Here is a 19,577-nt window from a genome sequence, read left to right as displayed (position 1 = left end):
TGTGTGGGGCAGAGGAAGGAGTCACATATTTGTATGGGACCATGCTTATTATAACGTTGAACGTTTATTGACATAGGACATTTATTTTCTTTGGGTGGAATGAGAAAATTGTAGTCTGGCTGGCAAACAGAGAGTATGTGTTGCAGTCCAAGGCTTCAGCCCAAGCATTTGTGTGCATGTGTCTGTGTGTGTAGGAGAGGGTGAGGACAGACAGATAGTCAGTCTGTTGTGTGCACGTGTCTGTGTGTCGGAGAGGGTGAGGACAGAGAGACAGACATTCTGTGTGCATGTGTTTGTTTTGTAGTCACATGTGAATGATTTACAGGTTGACCTGTCTTCCTCAGCTGACTCTAAACTATTGAACCCTTCAATCACATTTTAGTGCTCCACCGCCCCCTCCTGGTCAGACTTAGTAGTATATATTTCTTCCCAATGATTACCTCAGTTCTCAAACCTAAGGTTCACCTTAGTAATGAGAATATTTCTATAACTCTTCAGACAGTAAGGCCTGGCATCTCAAACCCAAACCCCTCCAAACTCACTTTTAAACCACACACACAGCCTCTAAATATATAGAAAAGAGAAATTTCAACCAAACACATATGACAATCTGTCATCTTCTTTAGTCATTGAAATGTCACTGTTATAAATATCCCACATCCCTCTTGTTCTGTATTCCAGAGATGCACTGATCTCACTGGGCACAGGGAACGGCACACGCCCTTATCCCAGAACACCATCTCTGAGAGACACCACTGTGTTCTTCAACTCTCCCAGCCTGATAGTGAGGGACGGAAGTCAATGCCATCTATTGGTTATTTACTGTCAACATGTTTGCCCACCAGCAAAACAGCATGTCCAGTAAGAGCTTATAGTCTAAACAGAGAGAGAGAGAGAGAGAGAGAGAGAGAGAGAGAGAGAAACAAAAATTGAGGCAGTGAGGCAATGACTGCTGTCACCCTGTGAGTGAAGGCCATATAAGATCTGATCTGAGGTCAGTTCATTAGTTTTCCTCTCCCCAAGCTCTACTGCAGACCCCCAGCAGGGGGCACTGGTACAGGATCAGATTGTGCAATGCCTCACGAAACCGCTCACAGCCTGTGCTGGCGACTCGGCATGAGGTGCCAGGATTTTGCAAGTTGCCCATGAGCTGAAGCATTCAGGGCTTGTCCATGGTAATCTGAGGGCAAAGGTTACAGACAGCATGTGACCTCTGGGTTATAAACTGCTATATGTAGTTGATGAGAATAAGAAAGAAAGAAAGAAAACAAGTGACAATATTCATGTTGAAGGCCTCAGCATTCATGACAGGAAGAGAAGCAACACCAGTTATACACAAGGAGTTTATCCCAGGATAGAGCCTTAGTTTACCTGGGACAAATACCTGAATCACGTGACAGCTGTTTTTTTGCAAACTTTGCAAATTTCATGGTGAATAACAGTTACAAAAGCTATGTAGCTAAAATAGCTAACCTAGCTACCTCAGTACAAACAACAACAAAAACAGCTTTGTCAGAAAAAAACTGTTGTAATAAAAATTAATAATTTACTTATTCTATAAATAAATACTGTTCCCTCATAACACAAACACAAGTGATATGTTGTACATTATCAAAATAACACATTATCATAATTTTTTTAATTTATTTTCAAAAAACGTTTCTAGGCAATTGTGACTCCAAATGCCAGCATTCTGAAAACAAACGCAGGCACATAGACACACACACACGTAGTGCTTTATAAATGTACTTTGTACTTCAAAGCAGTGTTAGAAGAATGAACTCGAGGAAAGGTCATCAATCAGCAAACGTGATCGGACGGGTTTCCCGGGCGAGAGCATCGCGGCCACACCCGCTGTGTCATGCCGCAGGTGCGCCATTGTACTGGACAAAGATGCTTAGATGCTGGCAAATGGGTCACTATGCTCGGGTGTGATTTAGGATGGAAGGTGTGGCGTTGGAGGCTATGGTCGTACGTGTAGGCGTGTAGGGTAGGGTTACCCCGAGGTGTTTGTTAGCATTCATTATTCATTATTCATTAAAAACAAGATTTCCAAGTTCCAAATTTCATCTGCTATTTGTAATCCAGTGTATTAATAGGTTAATAGGAATTAAACATTAATAGGAATAAACAGTCTATTGCAACATAACAATTTTAATATTTATCTTGAAGAAAAAATATATCATCCACTGTGTATAAAAAATAGCCAGGGCATCATATTTAGAACTCTCTGTGTGTGTGTGTGTGTGTGTGTGTGTGTGTGTGTGTGTGTGTGTGTGTGTGTGTGTGTGTGTGTGTGTGTGTGTGTGTGTGAAAGACACAGAGAGAGAGAGAGAGAGAGAGAGAGAGAGAGAGAGAGAGAGAGAGAGAGAGGGACAGAATAGGAAAGGTCTTTTTGAAACAGCACAATAACAATTTAAAGACAATCATGAAGTCTGTCAGCATATTTATATGTTTCCCTCTGAAAAACAATAAAAACTGGAGTGGTCCAACACTACTATGTGGAATGTTCCAGAACAGAGACTTCATTTGCAGCAGGTTGTGAACAGAATTAATAATGCATAACTTGGCCCCTGACTTCTGTGCAGCTCTCGCCAGTGTGAGTGATTACCCTGCAGGTACATCCACTTTGGGAAGACTGGAGAGATTATTAATCCAGTGGGTCGTTTTTCTAAAATTCCTTGACAAAAAATCTTCACAAAAAAACATGAAAGCATCAAATAAATTGCTTTCTTCTGATAAACTGCTAGGAAACAGAGGGCAAAAGCCTTCTGTGATGGTGTTTACATCTTTTGAGTGTTCATATCTGCGTCTGTCTTTGTGTCTGCCATCATAGCTGAAGCCCCACTGAAAAACATGGTTACTTCTATGCTACAACTATGACAAACCCGAATTTTCCAACAAGAACAACAAAATCACAACACTGGAGTTTCTCAAATACAGGTGTAGCGAAGAGCTGTAATGATGGCATTTCCTGGTTTGGCCTTTAACATCTCCATCAGGAATCTCTCCAACTTGCGTCTTTTAACGTCAGAATGAACAGAGGGTCCACAACATTCAGTGCCTGGGTTTCCCCACCACCCTCTGTCCAAGTCTCCCCATCTCAAAACCACTAACTAACATCGCCAAGGTCCCATTGCGTAAGAATGGTCGGTAAGAAGCCCAATGTTACGCAATGTCGTTTGTTTTAAAGTCTATTGTCTAATGTCTAGTTAATTTTCATAGTCTTTAGCAGACGGCGACAGTCATGGGTCTTTAGTCTCGGCCCTGTAATGAGAAGAGTCACTAATACGAGGTCACGCAGACACACCAAGAATGTGTGCCCTGAATATCAGATCACCGGAGGAAACATATCTCCAAATCCAAAGCACGATAAAAGTTTGTAAGATTTTTGAATTTCATACGCTTACTTCTTGTCTTCCTTCTCTTACAAGCTTCTTTTTTTTTTTACAAACGTCTAACAGGACAAATTATTCAAGGTCATGTTCTTGTGACTTTCTGTAAGTATGCACTCAACATTCTGTGAATGAATCAGATCAAAATAACAAAATATCAAAATGTAATGGCCGGTCTGTTTGGGTTTGCAATTGGTGAACGGCCACGGCGCGGATGTGACCATCAAACACAACAACTTCTCTACTTCTACATAAGACGCGTGAAGAGCCACGGCTGTCGTGCGCATGCGCGTTCAGCCTCCCCTCTGCTGAGCCGTGTAGAAGGGTGGGGGGCGGTCGGGACTCCCCATCCATCGTTCCGAAAAAGTCTCAGCGCAACAAAAGACAAGCTGGAAATGGATTTGACTAATCTAGACCCGACGAATCTCAACGGGATCTTAGTATAAAAGCGAGGTGTCGTAGCCCGAGACTCGACGTGGATGGTTGTGTGAAGGTGCAACTCTGCTGGGCTGAACTTTCTGACAGGACCGCTGAGTAAACTGTGGTGGCAGCAGCTCCGCGCTCTTCTCTGTGGACTCAGTGGATTGTATCAAATTCTATTGTAATGTTAAAATGAAGTCGGAAGAGGGGAAAGGCTGACGAACTATTAAAACTAAGACCACTGCCTGGTAAAAAACGGTCCCTTAGTTTTAGTTTTTTTTTTTAAGTGAAGTTTGACTCTCGGCTTAGATGTTTTATTTCAGATATGGCTAGTTTTTTTTTTTTAGACTTTTTTTTATTAGACTAGTTTTAACGTGATGGGAGGACTCTGAGGTAAATAATGTGATACAGAGAACTATTTCTACCTCGTTTCGTGACTCGGAGCGCAATAATGCGAAGAAATGGTTCGTCACACGGAGGTGAACGTTGATGTTTCAACATGTGCGGAGTTTAAAAAGTGTCGGAAAGGGACAGACCGGACATCCTCGGTCGTCTTCCCTTCTCTTTTGGTCGACCCAGTAGCCCGTGACCACCTATAGTCCGCCGTTTTCTTCTCTTAACCTCCGACTATGGATTGTAGCCCAACGGCCAGCGACGGAACCGCGGCGCAGGGGGGAGGTTCGCTGCTCGTGCAGGCTCGGTTGCAGGGCGGAGCGCCCTGGGGCTTCACGCTCAAAGGTGGCCTGGAGCACGGAGAGCCCTTAATCATCTCAAAGGTAGAGTAACAGTCTGTCCGGTATCGGCTTACCGCTCAGTCTTTCAAAAAAAAAGAAAAGATAAGGAAGGTATTTTTTCTGTCCACTCACCCATCGCCATGGTTACACGAGTACAACAGCGCCGGTCCTGAATGATGTCAATACGCGTCAGTGGACGGAAAAGAAGAAAGAAGAGGAAGAGGGGGGGGGGGGGGGGGTCATGGTGGGTGGAGGTGTGTTGGGTCAGGGTAGGTGTGGGTTTGCTGGGTCAGTGTAGGTGGAGGCATGGGCGCAAATGGAAATTCTGAAGTGAGGGGGACCAAGCTGTACAATATATACTTATGCTTGTAGATGCTAGATTTCGGATGGGGTCAATATAAATCTGGAGGGGACATGTCCCCCCCCGTCCCCAGTGCCATCTGCGCCCCTGGGTGTAGGTGTGTTGGGTCAGTGTAGGTGTGGGTTTGTTGGGTCAGTGTAGGTGCCCGAAAGACCCCAAGCATGTATTTGAAAAGAGACCTAGATCAGGTTCCTCAAGGCATTGCGGAGAATTTAGCCTAACTTATAGCCTTTATTTCTTTCATATGTGCCAGCGTTGCGGTTCTGCGTGTTTAACAAACATTTTACCTAGTAACATGAACAAAACGCGATGGTGTTGCATCAGTAATTTAAAAATCTCTGTTAGAAACAGCACAAGTGAAAAGCCTCTTATGTAGCATCGTTTCTACGTTGAGTAGACAATGCCACATTGAGTCCAGTCTGTTCATTCACACGTATCACGCGCTTCTTAATGAACTGAAGCCTTTTACTGTGTCATCACCTAAATCTTAATTGTGAGCTAAAAGGTCTGATTGTTGGTGTTTCATTCAGACGTGCATGAGTAACAGAGTGTAGTCAAGCAACAGCCTTTACATCAATCAAAACTCAAATGACATTAGAGTAAAAAGAAATAAATAAAAATATACAATTCTATATATTCATCTATGAATTCTGTGTATTATTCTAGACAAACCTTTATGGATCTTTATTGATATCCGAATCCTTTAATTTTTTCATATGGTTCTTTTTTAGAATAGTTGAATTGTAGAACTCCAGCTGATCTTTGTTGGTGTTTGGGACATCTGAGATTAGTCTGTAAAAGTTTTAACAAGTGTTGGGAGAACTCTGTGGGTGGTAGAGTGTGGTGGACACATTTTCCCTCTTAAAGCCCTTTCTTGGCTCCACTGAGTGCTGTTCTGTGTGTGTGTATATATATGTGTGTGTGTGTGTGTGTGTGTGTGTGTGTGTGTTCACTGATTGCTGTGTATCTGCTAATCTCTACTCTCGTGATCCCTTTTTAGTTAGGACGCACATGATTCATTTAAATTGTTCCGGAATTTGTGACTGAATTACACAGTGCAGCAATTAAGAGATCCACAGGAACAACAACGCAGGAGTGACAACATCACTGAAAGACGCAGGCTGGAAATGAAGGAGTTGAGCTGAAGGAGGGAGAGGAGGTGAAAGCAGAGGCTCGTAGAATGAGAGAAGACATAGAGAGGAAAAAAGATGTAAAGAGGAAAAGTACTCTTTCCCCCGCTCTCCTCTCTCTTTCTCCTCTCTCTCTCTTCTCTCCCGTGTGCTCTCTCTAGTGTTTTTCACTTTCCATAATGGCTTGATAGCCCACATATCTTATATAATCTCCTTCTATATACAGTCTCTAGACCATCATTTGGATGGTATAAGTTCCTCTTGCTGTGCTATCATGAAGTTTATGTTTATTTGATCTCTGATCTTATTTCCAGCTGTTTTGATACAAACTGTATTACAACACTTGTTTAGTTACACACTGAAGTTGTTCCTTCTGCTTTGACAAACACCTTTCAACAAATGCTTATTAGATAATGACTGATGATCCTAAATCAGTAGTTTAGCTCCAGGGCCTTAAGCCGATGTTTTGTCACAAAGTGTTCAAAGTGTCGCACTTTATTCCTGCCACTCTGGACCAGTGATTTTTCTGCCGTGTCTGTTTTTTGTGGCAAGGGGCTGTAACAGGAAAACTGCACGTTATTGCTTGCTTTCTGGATGAGAACATGTAGACATGGACGCAATTACTGTTGGAACTTGAGCCACCAGGAAGCAATATTTAGATTGCTAGAATATGGCCTTCTCTAGCAATCTAAAGTGCTCAGGATTAGCGGGAGAGAAAGAGCTAGCTACCTTTCCTGAACTTCTCACCTTTCTCTTGACTAGTTATTAGCGCTGCTTAATCATCCATCTCTGCATGTATTTGTTACATTGGCAGACTCACTCACTGGAAGAGTGTGAGATGTTTTAACTTCACATGTGCCCACTGCAGGCCGACAGGCCTGGAGAGGGAGTTTCAAACAGGCGTGAAGAGGGAGTCTCAGACAGCCCTGGAGAGGAAGTCTCAGACAGGTATGAAGAGGGAGTCTCAGACAAGCGTGAAGAGGGAGTCTCAGACAGGCGTGAAGAGGGAGTCTCAGACAGGCGTGAAGAGGGAGTCTCAGACAGGCCTGGAGAGGGAGTCTCAGACAAGCGTGAAGAGGGAGTCTCAGACAGGCGTGAAGAGGGAGTCTCAGACAGGCGTGAAGAGGGAGTCTCAGACAGGCCTGGAGAGGGAGTCTCAGACAGGTGTGAAGAGGGAGTCTCAGACAGACATGGAGAGGGAGTGTCAGACAGACATGAAGAGAGAGTCTCAGACAGGCCTGGAGAGGGAGTCTCAGACAGACGTGAAGAGGGAGTCTCAGACAGACGTGAAGAGGGAGTCTCAGACAGGCATGGAGAGGGAGTCTCAGACAGACGTGAAGAGGGAGTCTCAGACAAGCATGGAGAGGGAGTCTCAGACAGATGTGAAGAGGGAGTCTCAGACAGGCATGGAGAGGGAGTCTCAGACAGGCCTGGAGAGGGAGTCTCAGACAGGCCTGGAGAGGGAGTCTCAGACTGGCCTGGAGAGGATGTCTGAGACAGGCATGAAGAGAGAGTGTCAGACAGACATGAAGAGAGAGTCTGAGACAGGCGTGAAGAGGGAGTCTTAGACTGGCCTGGAGAGGGAGTCTCAGACAGGCCTGGAGAGGGAGTCTCAGACTGGCCTGGAGAGGAAGTCTCAGACAGGCATGGAGAGGGAGTCTCAGACAGGCCTGGAGAGAGAGTCCCAGACAGACGTGAAGAGGGAGTCCCAGACAGACGTGAAGAGGGAGTCTTGGACAGACGTGAAGAGGGAGTCTCAGACAGGCCTGGAGAGGGAGTCTCAGACAGGTGTGAAGAGGGAGTCTCAGACAGGCCTGGAGAGGGAGTCTCAGACAGGCATGGAGAGGGAGTCTCAGACAGGCATGGAGAGAGAGTCTCAGACAGGCATGGAGAGGGAGTCTCAGACAGGCCTGGAGAGGGAGTCTCAGACAGGCATGGAGAGAGAGTCTCAGACAGGCCTGGAGAGGGTGTCTCAGACAGGCCTGGAGAGGGAGTCTCAGACAGGTATGAAGAGGGAGTCTCAGACTGACCCGGAGAGGGTGTCTCAGACAGGCGAGAAGAGGGAGTCTCAGACAGACGTGAAGAGGGAGTCTCAGACAGACGTGAAGATGAAGTCTCAGACAGACGTGAAGAGGGAGTCTCAGACAAGCATGGAGAGGGAGTCTCAGACAGACGTGAAGAGGGAGTCTCAGACAGGCATGGAGAGGGAGTCTCAGACAGGCCTGGAGAGGGAGTCTCAGACTGGCCTGGAGAGGATGTCTGAGACCGGCATGAAGAGAGAGTGTCAGACAGACATGAAGAGAGAGTCTGAGACAGGCGTGAAGAGAGAGTCTTAGACTGGCCTGGAGAGGGAGTCTCAGACAGGCCTGGAGAGGGAGTCTCAGACAGGCCTGGAGAGGGAGTCTCAGACTGGCCTGGAGAGGAAGTCTCAGACAGGCATGGAGAGGGAGTCTCAGACAGGCCTGGAGAGGGAGTCCCAGACAGACGTGAAGAGGGAGTCCCAGACAGACGTGAAGAGGGAGTCTCGGACAGACGTGAAGAGGGAGTCTCGGACAGGTGTGAAGAGGGAGTCTCAGACAGACGTGAACAGGGAGTCTCAGACAGGTGTGAAGAGGGAGTCTCAGACAGGCCTGGAGAGGGAGTCTCAGACAGGTGTGAAGAGGGAGTCTCAGACAGGCCTGGAGAGGGAGTCTCAGACAGGGGTGGAGAGGGAGTCTCAGACAGGCCTGGAGAGGGAGTCTCAGACAGGCATGGAGAGGGAGTCTCAGACAGGCATGGAGAGAGAGTCTCAGACTGACCCGGAGAGGGTGTCTCAGACAGGCGAGAAGAGGGAGTCTCAGACAGACGTGAAGAGGGAGTCTCAGACAGGCCTGGAGAGGGAGTCTCAGACAGGTGTGAAGAGGGAGTCTCAGACAGGCCTGGAGAGGGAGTCTCAGACAGGGGTGGAGAGGGAGTCTCAGACAGGCCTGGAGAGGGAGTCTCAGACAGGCATGGAGAGGGAGTCTCAGACAGGCATGGAGAGAGAGTCTCAGACTGACCCGGAGAGGGTGTCTCAGACAGGCGAGAAGAGGGAGTCTCAGACAGACGTGAAGAGGGAGTCTCAGACAGACGTGAAGATGAAGTCTCAGACAGGTGTGAAGAGGCAGACCCTCCAGAAAGTCGCGATGTTGCAATTTGCAACTTCAACGCAACTTCAAGCAAACCCCGCGAATTCAGGGCGGTGTTGCAACTTCAGCCAATCACCGCAACTTTCCCGCAAATTTGACCAATCACTGATGTCGTATTGATGTGACGTCGACAAACTCCCGCCTTACTTCCGTATATACGTTCAAGAGGAGCAGACTGAAAGCAGCATGAGCGACGAAAATAACGGCAAAAAGATCGGGAAAAGTAGTATCCCAGTACACTACATGAAAGCGGGGATAAACTGTCCACACCCGCAACATCAAACATTTTAGCCCGCAACAATCACAAAAAAGGCCCGCAAAATCCTGGTGGGACTGAAAAGGGAGTCTCAGACAGGCCTGGAGAGGGAGTCTCAGACAGGTGTGAAGAAGGAGTCTCAGACAGGTGTGAAGAGGGAGTCTCAGACAGGCATGAAGAGGGAGTCTCAGGTCTCAGACAGGCCTGGAGAGGGAGTTTCACACCAGTCTCAGAACTGGCCTGAACACATTGTCTCATTTTTAGTATTTATGCATTTGTGTGTTTGTGAATCCTGAGCCCATTACATCCCTGTATCTGAGTGAATTTTTGCCCAACATCTCAAACTCCCAGTGCCTTGTTCTGAAGCTTTTGCAAGGTTCTTGCAAACACGCTTATGTGGAAGACTTTCTCAACGGGTAGTAAATCTCAAAGCAAAACATGGGTCCGAAGGAGACCAGAAGGCGAAAGCCTCCAGACCTTATTTGGAGATGTGCGTTTGGGGCATTTCTTTTCACTGCTCCTTGGCCAACCAAGCTCGTGTATCCAAAGAACACGGAGCCCTCGGACAGCAGATGCTCTGACAACAAGTAGGTGGTGGTGGGCGGGGTGGTGTGGGTGTGTGTGGTGGAGGGGGGGGGCAACAGTCTGGAACCCCTTTGTCTAGTTCTCATGTTTGTTTACAGACTCAGCAGTGATCCGCACCGTGAGCTGAAGTCGCCCCACACGGTTCTGCTCCAAGTAGGGTGTTATGTAAGAGGAGAGTCTTCGAATCAGTCCCTTTAGAAAACAGTTTTAGGAGCTCACGGTGGACAGCAAGGCCCCGGGGGGCTCTGTTAGAGTTAATACGTCTGATGCAGACATCCCTGTAGTCTGTTGAACATCAGAAAAACCTTTCAAATACAGATAAATAGGCATGCACTGTCCGGCACACCGATAACAGCGAATACGTTCCTGGATTACACTCTTCCTGAGGTTCCAACATGAAGAGTTTTGTCCAAGTTTAATCTGAGGACAGTAGCCATGGAGCGGTGGCTAAGAGGAGCTACCTGTCCTTGCTGAGCGTGTCTTTGCGGGGTCTCCGAATCGGTCGTGGCTGGCACAGCGGATTTTCAGGGGGGCTCAAGCGCACTCAGCCGCTCTGATGTGGCCCTTGTTGGTGGGCGGGGATTGTGTGCTGCGTGTAGCGCTGAATGGTGAACAGAAGTGAAACAATAGCAGAGGAGCCCGACTCCACCCACACTACACCACCGCCCGCGGCCAGCCGTCACCGTAGCAACGGAAGGACCCTGGGATGCGGCGTGGGGGTACAGGCGACAGATGAGATAAGAAAGGGCAGTTTTTATAGGCGGGGGGGGGGGGGGGGGGGGTAGTTTCAAGAGGTGTGGACTTATCTGAAGAGAGAGACTGAGGCAAAGGGAGTGGAGGAGTGACAAAAAGAGAGAGAAGAAAAGAGGAGAGAAGACATAAGAAGAGAGAGGGGGGGGGGCATGGCAAGGAAAATAAGAGGAAGGGAGAAATGAGATATATCTATGGTAATAGTGTAACTGAATATGTTCATGCCAAAAAAAGCTTCTTGGAAATGAACAATGGAGGGATGGAGAGGGAGGGGGAGAGAGAGGGATGTTAAGGAGGTGAGAAGTTCCCTCTGTGGTGGTGTAAATGTCACTGAGTGGATTCTTTCAGTACCTCACACTCTAATCTGCTCTTGAGTGGCTGTGGGTGTGTGTGTATGTGTGTGTGTGTGTTTAGATGTGTCAGCACCAGACTCTGCACATAAGCAGCCTCCCCCATGACTTAATCACACAGAGAGAAGAGAGAGAGAGAGAGAGAGAGAGAGAGATGAAGAGAAAGCAAAGAAAGAGGGCGAGAGATGTTTGAGATGATGTCGCTGTGGTTTAGTGGAAAGAATAAGAAGGCAGACAAGTCAGCTGCATGTTTGAGAGAGGGGGAGAGAGGGAGGGAGAGAGGGAGGGAGAGAGGGGGAGAGAGGGAGGGAGAGAGGGAGGGAGAGAGGGGGAGAGAGGGAGGGAGAGAGGGAGGGAGAGAGAAGGAACGTGAGAGGGAGTGAGAGAGGTCATGTAATGGGGTCAAGCTGCTGAGTCGTGGAGCCTCTGAGGGGCTAAATATCCAAACATGAGCAGCATAAAACATCTCACACACACATGCATACACATGCATACCCACACACACATGCATACACGCACACACACAAACATGCACATACATACCTATCCAAATGCACACACTTCATAGTTCAGTTAAGGTAGCTTTATCGGTTTTTCCCATTTTTAGTTGCAATATTACAAAAATGTAGAAAGATATTTCTAAACACCCCTTGCACCCCCACTACACACACACATACAGATGTTCACACACACACACACTCACACACTCACACACTCACACACACACACACACACACATACACAGACGTTCACACAGCCCTTTGCTCCCCCCTTCACCTTCTCATCAAGAACTGGGGAGTGTCGACGGGAATGCAGCCCAGTGCTCTGGCAAAGGTCCAGCAGAGAGAGACAGACGGAGAGACAGACGGAGAGACAGACAGAGAGGATAAGAGAAAGTCAAGGGAGCTGGAGAGAGAGAGACAGACAGAGAATGTTCTTCACTGGAATCTGCAGCAGGTTTTGCTTTTAAACAAAATATGTAGGGGGAACATAAAGAAGCCCTAGTGCGCGCACACACACACACACACTCACGATCACGCCCGCACACACACTCGCGCTTGCACGCACACACACACACACAAGCTTCATGCAGCTTGGATAACCGAAGGGCCCTCTCCTCTTTCTGGGCTCATTTCCAAGTACAGCATGCCAAAAGCTTCACATTAGCGCCCACGGACCGGTGCCCACCGACCTCTGACTTCTGAGCTGAGGGCGATGGGAAGGCTAGGAGAATTAGCCGCCTCGTCCGGCCCGTCTTTCAGAGGTTTGTTTGGGCTGGCGCGGCTCCGCTCCGTGTAGTCATTGGTCGCTTTTTTTACCTTCTATTCCGCTCAGCGGTCCGGGGGCCGCCCCTCCGGCTCCGGCTCCAGGGGGAAAGGCCGCACTTGTGCTTCGGATTATCTGCCAGCCAGGGGAGACGGTCAGAAGGGCGGGAAGGGGCAGAGAGGGAGGGATGTCATGGGCAGAGAGGCGAAGCTCCGATCCTGAGCTGTTCCAAACGACCCCGGCCATGTTTGTCGTAATCGGGGGCGCGTTTAAATGCCCCTGTGCTGACAACTGTGCAGTAAACGTTTTCCCAAATGGATAACAGCTTGGGGAGAGAGAAAAAAACGTCCTTAAAAGGCTGGGAGTGAAGGATCACGTTGTACTGTCTGATTTACTTCTGTCTTCACAAACAGGAAGTATACCTGTCACCAAAAAATGCTATCATCGATGTTTCCTGTAGCTTGTTTTTTTAATATAATAAATTACTCTTTGGACTGCGTCCAGCACAAACTCAGGGATCCTGCATTTTAGCACTTATGCCTAATGGAAGAGTTCTTCGGAGGGGGTGTGATTATACGAGGGGCAAAGCAGCTGTAGGGGTGGGGATAGTGCATTAGGGGTGGAGTTATGCTAATTACGGTGGGCTACCAAAAGGGTATCTGTTGCGTGGTACAACCAGATAAGTCCCAACTAAGTCCCCAGAACACACTTTTAAAGGGACTTAGAGCTGCTGCGAGATAAATCACGCACTGTACAGAGAGGAAGCCCTCGCCAGCCTCAATGCCTTGTGTTTATACAATGCCGTGAATCAGAGTGTCTCGGACCGTAGCAGCACTATTTGGGACTGCTCCTGGACCACAGTGCAGCTCTTTATCTGTGTTTATCACTGCTCAAATGGGGCTTCATCTACAGGACCTTCTTAATGCAGCTCCCAAAAGCTTTTTTGTTAAGGGCAGTATAAATGTCGCATACTTAGTTTCCCAGTGGGACCATTTTAACCGTTACGCAGCCTGAGTGCTTCCTGTCACTAGACCTTTTAGATAAGGCAGTGCCAATGTGGCGCTGAATGGTGCCATATACAGGACCAGGAGCAGGTTTTTAAAATGTTTTTTCTGGAAAGGATCAGATTAGGAAACAGGGTATCTGAATCTTAATACAGTGACGTGTGAGACATGGCCATTAGACTGGATACGTTATGTGTGTTTTGTGTCCATTAGAAATATAATGTGTTTTATGTGTCCACTGAATATGTAGTGTGTGTTGTGCTTGGATTACCATCTTAAATATCAAGTCCATAAAATCGTATTTTTCAGCATACACACATGCACAGTCTCAAACACACACATACACACATTTTGGTGGCTGGAGGCAATATGAACAGTATAATTTTCATTTTAACCAGCATTTAATAATAATAATAATAATAATATGTTTATTTTATATAGCGCCTTTCACAAACCCAAGGTCGTTGTCATAAACTAATTTATTTTAAACATGTTGCATCCAATGTACGTGTTTTAAAATATAATTATTTTAATCTATATAAAACGTACCAACTAGATATGAGTTGAGATTTGTTTATGCGGTATATATCTAAGGACAGTCCTGTAAAGACAGAAGTGCCTTGTTTCCTCTATCAGATGGAGGCTGCTAGGCCTTGGACAGACTGTTCCAGACACGTCCATGGTGATGATCCTTATACATCACACTGTCAGAAGGTCATTTGTGTGTGTGCGCATGCGTTTTGTGTGTGTGTGTGTGTGTGTGTGTGTATATTTGTAACTCCAAAGAAAACATTCCCTGAATTTTTCTAGTGTAATCTTATTTTGTTACACGACCACCATCGGTTTCTGTGTGTGAGACTCACATTGTGTGTGTGTGTGTGTGTGTGTGTGTGTGTGTATACAGGTAGAAGAAGACGGCAAGGTGCGGCTACTCCAGTGTCCTCTCCTGGTGGGGGATGAGGTGGTGGTTATTAACGGGGTCGAGCTGAGTGGATTCAGACAGGAAGCCATTTCTCTGGTCAAAGGATCTTACAAAACGCTAGACCTCACTGTGCGCAGGTAAAAACACACACAGTTACACACATTCACACACACAGTCGCATACGTGCAGAGACACACTCACAAAAATCTCTGTCTCACTCTCATTCTCTCACACACACAAGCCCTCAAATAACAATCAGTTTTAATCCTTTGTTCAAACGCTAGTCAAGATTTGCTGACTCACAGAGTGTACACGTGACTACACGTCTGGCTTTCACGTCATCGGTGGATTGATTTCATCCTGACAAAGCCACTCTGGCTTTTGCCACAGGGACCGATATCTAATATGGCCTGGCAGTAGCTTCGCTTGTCCTGTAGGGGGAGAAGTGTGCAGAGTTAATTGTCAGAGAACATACCACAAAGAATGTGCTTGGTGCAAGATTGTGTGCACGTGTATGCATGCATGCTTGCGTACGTGTGTGAGTGTGAGTGTGTGTGTGTGTGTGTGTGTGTGAGTGTGTGTGTGTGTGTGAGAGAGAGTATGATGGATAAAGTGAATGAGGCAGGAGGAGTTTTTGTTATTTTGTTCATTGATTTTAAAGTTTTACTCTTATTCACACAGTGACTTAATTGAGGATATAACACAGACGACAAATACTACTAATGCAAATAAATCTAGAAGAAATGTAAATAAACAAAACGTTTCTTTAACTATAGACACATAGGTACTACATATGAACTATACTCAGCCATTGTAGGAGATCCAACATATCCAACATCCAGTCATGAAGTGTGTGGGGGTGGAGGGGTGTAATGGGTGGAGGGGTGTAACGAGTGTAATGGGTGGAGGGGTGTAACAAGTGTAATGGGTGGAGGGGTGTAACGAGTGTAATGGGTGGAGGGGTGTAACGAGTGTAATGGGTGGAGGGGTGTAACGAGTGTAATGGGTGGAGGGGTGTAACGAGTGTAATGGGTGGAGGGGTGTAACGAGTGTAATGGGTGGAGGGGTGTAACGAGTGTAATGGGTGGAGGGGTGTAACAAGTGTAATGGGTGGAGGGGTGTAACGAGTGTAATGGGTGGAGGGGTGTAACGAGTGTAATGGGTGTAACGAGTGTAATGGGTGGAGGGGTGTAACGAGTGTAATGGGTGGAGGGGTGTAACGAGTGTAATGGGTGGAGGGGTGTAATGGGTGTGGGGGTGTAACAAGTGTAATGGGTGGAGGGGTGTAACAAGTGTAATGGGTGGAGGGGTGTAACGAGTGTAATGGGTGGAGGGGTGTAATGGGTGGAGGGGTGTAACGAGTGTAATGGGTGTAACGAGTGTAATGGGTGGAGGGGTGTAATGGGTGGAGGGGTGTAACGAGTGTAATGGGTGGAGGGGTGTAACAAGTGTAATGGGTGGAGGGGTGTAATGGGTGGAGGGGTGTAACAAGTGTAATGGGTGGAGGGGTGTAACGAGTGTAATGGGTGGAGGGGTGTAACAAGTGTAATGGGTGGAGGGGTGTAACGAGTGTAATGGGTGGAGGGGTGTAACGAGTGTAATGGGTGTAACGAGTGTAATGGGTGGAGGGGTGTAACGAGTGTAATGGGTGGAGGGGTGTAACGAGTGTAATGGGTGGAGGGGTGTAATGGGTGGAGGGGTGTAACGAGTGTAATGGGTGGAGGGGTGTAACGAGTAATGGGTGGAGGGGTGTAACGAGTGTAATGGGTGGAGGGGTGTAATGGGTGTGGGGGTGTAACGAGTGTAATGGGTGGAGGGGTGTAACGAGTGTAATGGGTGGAGGGGTGTAACGAGTGTAATGGGTGGAGGGGTGTAATGGGTGTGGGGGTGTAACGAGTGTAATGGGTGGAGGGGTGTAATGGGCGTGGGGGTGTAACGAGTGTAATGGGTGGAGGGGTGTAACGAGTGTAATGGGTGGAGGGGTGTAATGGGTGTGGGGGTGTAACGAGTGTAATGGGTGGAGGGGTGTAATGGGTGTGGGGGTGTAACGAGTGTAATGGGTGGAGGGGTGTAATGGGTGTGGGGGTGTAACGAGTGTAATGGGTGGAGGGGTGTAATGGGTGTGGGGGTGTAACGAGTGTAATGGGTGGAGGGGTGTAATGGGCGTGGGGGTGTAACGAGTGTAATGGGTGGAGGGGTGTAACGAGTGTAATGGGTGGAGGGGTGTAATGGGTGTGGGGGTGTAACGAGTGTAATGGGTGGAGGGGTGTAATGGGTGTAATGGGTGGAGGGGTGTAATGGGTGTGGGGGTGTAACGAGTGTAATGGGTGGAGGGGTGTAATGGGTGTGGGGGTGTAACGAGTGTAATGGGTGGAGGGGTGTAATGGGTGTGGGGGTGTAACGAGTGTAATGGGTAGAGGGGTGTAATGGGTGTGGGGGTGTAACGAGTGTAATGGGTGGAGGGGTGTAATGGGTGTGGGGGTGTAACGAGTGTAATGGGTGTGGGGGTGTAACGAGTGTAATGGGTGTGGGGGTGTAACGAGTGTAATGGGTGGAGGGGTGTAATGGGTGGAGGGGTGTAACGAGTGTAATGGGTGGAGGGGTGTAACGAGTGTAATGGGTGGAGGGGTGTAACGAGTGTAATGGGTGGAGGGGTGTAACGAGTGTAATGGGTGGAGGGGTGTAACGAGTGTAATGGGTGGAGGGGTGTAACGAGTGTAATGGGTGGAGGGGTGTAACGAGTGTAATGGGTGGAGGGGTGTAACAAGTGTAATGGGTGGAGGGGTGTAACGAGTGTAATGGGTGTGGGGGTGTAACGAGTGTAATGGGTGGAGGGGTGTAACGAGTGTAATGGGTGGAGGGGTGTAACGAGTGTAATGGGTGGAGGGGTGTAACGAGTGTAATGGGTGTGGGGGTGTAACGAGTGTAATGGGTGTAACGAGTGTAATGGGTGGAGGGGTGTAACGAGTGTAATGGGTGTAACGAGTGTAATGGGTGGAGGGGTGTAACGAGTGTAATGGGTGGAGGGGTGTAACGAGTGTAATGGGTGGAGGGGTGTAATGGGTGGAGGGGTGTAACGAGTGTAATGGGTGTAACGAGTGTAATGGGTGGAGGGGTGTAACGAGTGTAATGGGTGTAACGAGTGTAATGGGTGGAGGGGTGTAACGAGTGTAATGGGTGTAACGAGTGTAATGGGTGGAGGGGTGTAATGGGTGTGGGGGTGTAACGAGTGTAATGGGTGGAGGGGTGTAATGGGCGTGGGGGTGTAACGAGTGTAATGGGTGGAGGGGTGTAACGAGTGTAATGGGTGGAGGGGTGTAATGGGTGTGGGGGTGTAACGAGTGTAATGGGTGGAGGGGTGTAATGGGTGTGGGGGTGTAACGAGTGTAATGGGTGGAGGGGTGTAATGGGTGTGGGGGTGTAACGAGTGTAATGGGTGGAGGGGTGTAATGGGTGTGGGGGTGTAACGAGTGTAATGGGTGGAGGGGTGTAATGGGCGTGGGGGTGTAACGAGTGTAATGGGTGGAGGGGTGTAACGAGTGTAATGGGTGGAGGGGTGTAATGGGTGTGGGGGTGTAACGAGTGTAATGGGTGGAGGGGTGTAATGGGTGTAATGGGTGGAGGGGTGTAATGGGTGTGGGGGTGTAACGAGTGTAATGGGTGGAGGGGTGTAATGGGTGTGGGGGTGTAACGAGTGTAATGGGTGGAGGGGTGTAATGGGTGTGGGGGTGTAACGAGTGTAATGGGTAGAGGGGTGTAATGGGTGTGGGGGTGTAACGAGTGTAATGGGTGGAGGGGTGTAATGGGTGTGGGGGTGTAACGAGTGTAATGGGTGTGGGGGTGTAACGAGTGTAATGGGTGTGGGGGTGTAACGAGTGTAATGGGTGGAGGGGTGTAATGGGTGGAGGGGTGTAACGAGTGTAATGGGTGGAGGGGTGTAACGAGTGTAATGGGTGGAGGGGTGTAACGAGTGTAATGGGTGGAGGGGTGTAACGAGTGTAATGGGTGGAGGGGTGTAACGAGTGTAATGGGTGGAGGGGTGTAACGAGTGTAATGGGTGGAGGGGTGTAACGAGTGTAATGGGTGGAGGGGTGTAACGAGTGTAATGGGTGTAACGAGTGTAATGGGTGGAGGGGTGTAACGAGTGTAATGGGTGTAACGAGTGTAATGGGTGGAGGGGTGTAACGAGTGTAATGGGTGTAACGAGTGTAATGGGTGTGGGGGTGTAACGAGTGTAATGGGTGGAGGGGTGTAACGAGTGTAATGGGTGTGGGGGTGTAACGAGTGTAATGGGTGGAGGGGTGTAACGAGTGTAATGGGTGGAGGGGTGTAACGAGTGTAATGGGTGGAGGGGTGTAACGAGTGTAATGGGTGTGGGGGTGTAACGAGTGTAATGGGTGGAGGGGTGTAACGAGTGTAATGGGTGGAGGGGTGTAATGGGTGGAGGGGTGTAACGAGTGTAATGGGTGGAGGGGTGTAACGAGTGTAATGGGTGGAGGGGTGTAACGAGTGTAATGGGTGTAACGAGTGTAATGGGTGGAGGGGTGTAACGGGTGTAATGGGTGTGGGGGTGTAACGAGTGTAATGGGTGGAGGGGTGTAACGAGTGTAATGGGTGTGGGGGTGTAACGAGTGTAATGGGTGTGGGGGTGTAACGAGTGTAATGGGTGGAGGGGTGTAACGAGTGTAATGGGTGTGGGGGTGTAACGAGTGTAATGGGTGGAGGGGTGTAACGAGTGTAATGGGTGTGGGGGTGTAACGAGTGTAATGGGTGTGGGGGTGTAACGAGTGTAATGGGTGGAGGGGTGTAACGAGTGTAATGGGTGGAGGGGTGTAACGAGTGTAATGGGTGGAGGGGTGTAACGAGTGTAATGGGTGGAGGGGTGTAACGAGTGTAATGGGTGTAACGAGTGTAATGGGTGGAGGGGTGTAACGGGTGTAATGGGTGTGGGGGTGTAACGAGTGTAATGGGTGGAGGGGTGTAACGAGTGTAATGGGTGGAGGGGTGTAACGAGTGTAATGGGTGTGGGGGTGTAACGAGTGTAATGGGTGGAGGGGTGTAACGAGTGTAATGGGTGTGGGGGTGTAACGAGTGTAATGGGTGGAGGGGTGTAACGAGTGTAATGGGTGTGGGGGTGTAACGAGTGTAATGGGTGTGGGGGTGTAACGAGTGTAATGGGTGGAGGGGTGTAACGAGTGTAATGGGTGGAGGGGTGTAACGAGTGTAATGGGTGGAGG

The sequence above is a fragment of the Brachyhypopomus gauderio genome, chromosome 18 (genome assembly GCF_052324685.1).
Source record: "Brachyhypopomus gauderio isolate BG-103 chromosome 18, BGAUD_0.2, whole genome shotgun sequence".
Taxonomy (NCBI): domain Eukaryota; kingdom Metazoa; phylum Chordata; class Actinopteri; order Gymnotiformes; family Hypopomidae; genus Brachyhypopomus; species Brachyhypopomus gauderio.
This window is presented reverse-complemented; position numbering follows the sequence as displayed.